Below are 7,018 nucleotides of genomic sequence, written 5' to 3'. Positions count from 1 at the left end.
AGGGAGAGATCTCCAGAAATTATTTGGATAGATCAATAGATCGCTGCGACGCGACTCATTTGCATGGTGTTATTTGTGATACCAAATAGGTCAATGGACATGAAAACAAGAGTAACCTTGAATACCAATTCCGGAGCTAACAGAATGAAAACATAAACAATTGGGAGACGCATCAGAAAAACACGCTAGAATCTTGCCACAAAATAAAATACAATAGAGGGGGCGGGGGCAGGGAATCGATAATCGATGTGACCAGCACGCGGTCTCTCTGTGATGCTCTTACGAAATTTATTATTATATTTGTGTGTGTGTGTGTGTGTGTGTGTTTTTTTTTTTTACAAAAATTTCAATGAAGCGGTTGCTATGACGGCAGCCGTATAAAGTGGGCGGCTGAGGAGGAGCTGGAGGTGGACGAGGAAGAGGCGGCGGGAGAGAGGCTCGGGTCTCTGCTTAAGCCCAGCTACGGTTCATTCAAAGAACATGGCAAAAAACCCAAAGACGTTTCAGTCATGTCCAATAAAGCGCAGCTGGCGCACGAGTTCACGGCCAGCGGGAGCGGGACAGACTTGGAGGCAAGCTCTCGCTCGACTCGGCTCGAGCTCAGGCATGAGATGGGGCTCGTAATCCGGAAATCTACGCGCTTGTCTCATTCACAGGTGGCCCAACAGCAGCTAGTCTCGTTTTTTTTTTTTTTTAATGATTTCATTTAATTTTAATTTTATTTGTATTTGGTGTGCTCTTTGTGTTCTAGAACAGGAATATGAATATGAAATAGAACTGTTCATTTGTTTTGATGGAATTTGCATTGTTTTATGCGCTATTATAAATGCAGATATTTATTTTCGTATTTTCATAACATTTGCCAATTGACGCAAGCATATTCGAAAGAATATTCAAAACTTAGGCGCGCTGCTTACAGAGCTCTGGAATATTTAAATTTATGCTCGAGGAAGTGGCGCACTACTAGTTGGGGCTAAAAGCAAAATACGCTCAAAGTGCCACCCCAGCTAAGCGAGGTGGTTGAACCCCCCCGCACAAACACACACACGCGCACTCACACATGGCCACAGAGAGAACACGCTCCGCGCACACACGCACTCACACACAGACAGCGTTTGAGCCAGGCCTGCAGCAGCAGCTTGATTCCAGCCTGGCTCTGGCTCTGGCTCTGTCTCTGGCTATGGCGCAGTAGCAGCAAGAATGCTAAACGAAACCGCTCGAGAGACGATAGCCGAGGCTTGTGGACGTCGAGCGGAGGGTGGTTGGGGCCAGATGCTGGTTCTGCTGGCGGGTAAAGGGGGAGGTGGTGGCGGGGGCGGTGTCGGTGTCGGTGTCGGAGCATTGGTACGAGAGGTTGGCCGAGCTGTCGCTGGGGACTGGAGATGTCAGCGTACGCGCTCAAGGTTATGGCTATGGTGACGAGACGACGCTCTGGCTATGGCGCATCGACTGAAATTATATAATCGATGTCGCAGGTTGAGCTCATTTGGCCATTTTAATGAACGCCACTCGGACAATGGGGACTCGGACTCTGACTCAATCTCAATCTCAGTCTAAGACTCAATCCCAGAATCAGAATCAGAATCAGACTCAGAGTCGGTCTTGGACTCGTCGTAGTCCGACTCGGACATGTGTACATCGCATGCCGCCGCCGCCTACAAAGTTCATTGCTACCTAGAGCTTGGCGCGAAAACTAAGAAAGAAAACACGTTGTATCCGCATCTCATAAATACGCATATGCTTAAAGCAGAGCGAGATGGGCATAGAGTGGGTGATCAACAGCAAGAAAGAGAGAGAGAGAGAGAGAGAGAGAGAGGGAGACATTGATACTCATCATTTGTGTGTAGGGCTCATGGCTCATGGGAATCTGATTAACTGATTAGCTGATTAGCTGTCTGATGCTTGGAGGGGGAGTCATCGACTCGGCATGACTCAACTGGCGGCCCGGCCGGTGTGGCAACAGGTTGTATTTGTAGCGGTGGAGCAGGGGAAGGGGGTGGCGCGAGGCCCTTTAACTGCCAATATTGTTAATCATTTGTTGTTATGCAGAAGCTCATAAACAGAAACAACAACAAAACTGAAACAGAAGCAAAAGCTCAAGAAACGTAAACAGAAAATGAAATGTCGCAGTTTTTGTTTTGTTTTTGTTTTTTGTTTTCAGTTTCAGTCGGGCCCTTAGAACTAACGGGCTGAATCTCAGTCACCCTTTCCGGCCTCTGTCTCTCTCCCTCTCTCGCTCTCGCTCTCTCTCTCTCTCTCTCTCTGTCCCCCTCTACCTCTCCGCTTCGATGTCGATTCCGTCAGTTTAATGAACTCGCCTCGGACAGCAATACGCACATTCTTCGCATATTTTGGCGCGTGAATCTGAATGCCCTCGCATCGAGCCGACTGTTGCTATCCCCTACGCTCGCTGCGCAGTTGGCGCACATCCAGCGCCAGCTCCAATTACATAATGCCCAAGCAGAACATATACATATATGGCCATATACATATTTTCCCTGTCGAGTTCAATGAATTGCCAACATTTTCACACGTTAGCCAAAGGCTTGAATGTTTTTTCAGTTTCTTTACTTTAAATTTTTATTATTGCTGTTTTTAATACCCTGCAATGGAAGAGAAATGAAAGGGAGAGTTTAACGAGGTTGATACATATTTTATGAAATGAGAAACTTTTGAAGTTATATATATTTGATTGATATATAAATATTATGTGGTAGCTAAGAGTTCATTAAAATACAAGAAAATTTAAAAAATGTTTAGAAAACTTATAGACTTAATACAAATTTCTTTTCTCGAATAAAAATCAACTATTTATTTAAGTTTTGAAATAATAATAATTTTCAGTATATAGTCGCTATTGATCATCTGCTATTCAACTGAAGGGAAAGGGAGTATATACATATATGAATATGTATATATTGTATATTAAATGATATTTTTTAATTAGGAAACTTTTTTTTTTTTAAGTATAAAAATTTAATTTCGACTTAAGGTATTATATCGTATTTAAAAATCAAAGTTAATTCAAGTTAAATTGACAAAAAAAGAAAAATAATAATAATAATAATAATAATAATAATAATAATAATAATAAAATTTTCAGCATTAATGATGTACTTCATCTCTATTAAATTCGACTACTCCAATATTTCACATAAATTTACAGACATCCCCTCAACTTTTACAGGGTATCTGGCTGTGCGCTGGCTACGAAAAGTCACATGAGAACCAAAGGAATAACAAAGAATTACATTTTTGCAGACATGCATATAGACTAAGTATATTCGCTGAGCTCGGCATCTGTGGAAACGGCTATGAATCGACTTGGCTTACGTAAACAAGAAATATGTTATGTTGTTCAAGATCTGTTGAGGGCATCGGATTTCGTCGGCTCTGGCCAGATACTTACTACGTAGTAGTATTATAGTCCATATAGACACCTGCATTGCCGTGCCCGCAACAAAACCAAATTTCCATTTCTAATCTCGCCCAACTATCGCTCTGTGTGTATAGGAAGCACTAACTGTGTGATTAGATCACATTCGACTCATATACGTACTGCAATTGCTAATCAAATACCTGAGCGTTCATTGACCCCGTACGTGTTAAAGACTTCCCATTGCATACTGTGGCCATACATACTTAAATGGACACGGAAATACTATATATATGTATATATACATATGTATAAATGTGTCTATCTATATAGAAATTGACTAACTGCATAAGCTATGGCTGCTTGGGGCAGAGGGACGGTCGTGTAGCGCATCGGCGGTACGTTAAGGCCGAGACGCAGCTCTCGCGACTCGTCGGATACGTATGCTCGATAGCTGTGAAATTCTTAAGACGTCTCGAGTGGCGGCGGCTTCTTTTGCGTCGTCACGACATCGATTTGTCAGCTCGAGTTCGAATTAATGAGCTTTCAAGGCCAAAAGGATGAGCGGCAATAGAGTGTGAGCGAGATGGTAGACGGCGTGAGCAAGACAGGTACATATATATACATACATATATATCTGATAGTTGCCGAATAATAAGTAGCTAGAAATGGAGTGGACAGAGACAGACGGACGGAGGGACGAACGGACGGACAGTCGGAAAGATTTATTTTTGTTTTCGTCGTAAATTTCATAACATTCTATTCTTTTCCATAAACATTCGCATTCGCATTTCCATTCCCATTCCCGTTTCCACTCCCCCTCCCTTTCCCAGCCAAGCTCGGATCGTGGCCAAAGTCTCAGATCGCTGGCCGGCACCAGGCTGGCACTACGCTGCTTAGATCTATTCTTGCCGCCAATTCTTCGCTAGATTCTGCGTTGTCATGTGCCTCGATGTTGTTTTTTTCTTCTTTTTTTCGCTTCGACATTTACTGAATGTATCTTATTTTGTTTTTGTCTGCTTTTTTCTTCGTTTTTGTTTTTGTGTTTGCCTTTGTTGTTTTCGATTTTGTAGCAGGAATTCACAATTCTGTTTTCAAGTTCAAGAGCACGCACACACACACACACACACTCACGCGCGCGTACGACATGAAAGATGGGCTTGTCACCGAAACTATATATTTACGATACTTCTCAGGCTTAGGACTATTTTACGCATTCTTTTGCGTAGATCGTTGGGGAATAGATAAACAAAGAAATAATATTGTTTACACCTTGCGAGTCCACAGATATGCATAAAATATTGAAACAAACTAGAAATCAATTGAAATGAAGATTCTTGTTTACGCCTAGCATAGCAAACGCAAGACCCTCTGATGTAATTCGCGCAAGAGTTGGTAAATGCACGATTCGGGAAAATCTTTTCATTAGCATTAGCATTGCCATTATCAATGTCATTAGCAGTCATTATTCGCATTCACACTTCCATTTTCATTACAATTATCATTATCATATCATTACCGCTATAATTATAATTAGCATTATCATTATCAGATTCATTATCATCGTTTAAAATACCATTTTCATAACAATTATCATTATCATTAGCATTGTCATTACAAATTGCCATAGGGATTGTCATTAGTAGTAATTAGTAATTAGCATTTTCATTAGCATTTTCATTATCATCATTTAAAATACCATTTTCATAACAATTATCATTATCATTAGCATTGTCATTACAAATTGTCATAGGGATTGTCATCAGTAGTCAGTATTCGCATATAAATTAGCATTGTCATTACCATTATTATTATCATAATATTTACAGTACCATTTTCATTAGAATTTGTATTTATCATCTTTATCATTGTCATTAGCAGTTATTATTACCATTTTACTTTCCATTTCCATTACAATTATCACTGTCATATCATCATTGTCATTATGACAATTTCCATATGCATTTTCATGGAAATCATTATGATATCATTATCGTTATCTCGCTATCATCGTCTCTATATAGTCTCTATATACTTTTTCCACCAGGCACTTTAGGCAAATTGAGATATATAGCGAGTACATATATTCTAACTTTCGAATCTTTTGCCTCGTACTAAGCAAGCCAAAATAGGTGTCAAATAAAAATAATAAAATTTCAAAATGCTTAATTGCTGAACAATGGGCGCATGCAATTTTTCCAATAATTACTGGCTCTATAAATAATTAATGACTAAGAATGACATGAATAAACTAAGCAACGAATAATTCTATACACTTTTTATATGCATTTAAATGTATTATTCCGCGAAAAGGAAACAAACATCCGAGAATAATTAATTGCGGAATATTTATTGTTATATCGTATATAGAAAAGAATAGAAAGTTAGCGAAATCCATTCAGTTGAGCTGGTTTTCTCTGTGCAACTTCCCTCCCGACTGAATCAAACTCCTTTGTTTTATTATTTGTTCGGTTTATTTGAGTTTTTTGTTGTGTTTCGCTTGTCGGCTAATTTGTTATTTATTGCAAATGTGTGCGAACCTGCACACAAGCACAGATAGACAGACATACATACATACATACATCCATATGTATGTATGTATATTCTAAGCGTGAACATGCTTAGCTATGCATGCAGAGACATGCACACACCTGTATGCATACCTGCCCGTGCCTGTGTATGTTAGAGTATTTTACAAATGGTGCTTTGTTTGGCCGCTCAAGGTCGCGCCATAAAAAGTGTGCAAAAACAATTCTAAATATTGCATCACGAATGCGAATACACACAGAGAGAAAACGTTAAGCAACACGTGCCGCAAAAATCTCAGAGCGAACCTCAAACACTCTATGCTGCCGATGCCGATACATATGCAGCTCAGATGGGATTGAAAAACAGACGAGATTTTCGAAATGCCATATTAGTATCAATATGAGTGGCATTAGCATTAGAAGTAGCAGTAGCACTAGTATTAAGACTTGGATTGGCATTATAATTAGTATTAGTAGTCGCTTAGCATGAGCATTAACGTTGGCACTCGCATTAGAATAATGATTGGAATTAGCATTAGCATGAACATTAGCATTATCATTAGTATTAGCATTAGCTTTAGTATCAGCATTAGCATTAGCATTGGTATTAGCATTAGCATTAGCATTGGCATTAGCATTAGCAATAGCATCATCATTAGCATTAGTATTATCATTATCATTAGCATTAGCATCAGTATCAGTATCAGCATTAGCACTAGCATTAGTATTAGCATTGTCATTAGCATTAGCATTAGTATTGGCATTAGCATTAGCATTGGCATTAGCATTAGCAATAGCATCATCATTAGCATTAGTATTATCATTATCATTACCATTAGCATCAGTATCAGTATCAGCAGTAGCACTAGCATTAGCATTAGCATTGGCATTAGCAATATCATCATCATTAGCATTAGTATTATCATTATCATTAGCATTAGCATCAGTATCAGCATTAGTATTAAAATCAGCATTTTCATTAGCATTAACATTAGGATCAGCGTTATCATTAGCAGAAGCATTAATATTAGCATTAGTTAATACTTCAGTATTAACACTAGCATTCATTGTCATTGGCAGACGGAAAGGATAACTTCCGGTGCAGCCAGAACAG

The sequence above is a fragment of the Drosophila arizonae genome, chromosome X (genome assembly GCF_054131065.1).
Source record: "Drosophila arizonae isolate 15081-1271.41 chromosome X, UAZ_ARI_1.0, whole genome shotgun sequence".
NCBI lineage: Eukaryota > Metazoa > Arthropoda > Insecta > Diptera > Drosophilidae > Drosophila > Drosophila arizonae.
Note: the sequence above shows the minus strand (reverse complement) of the source record.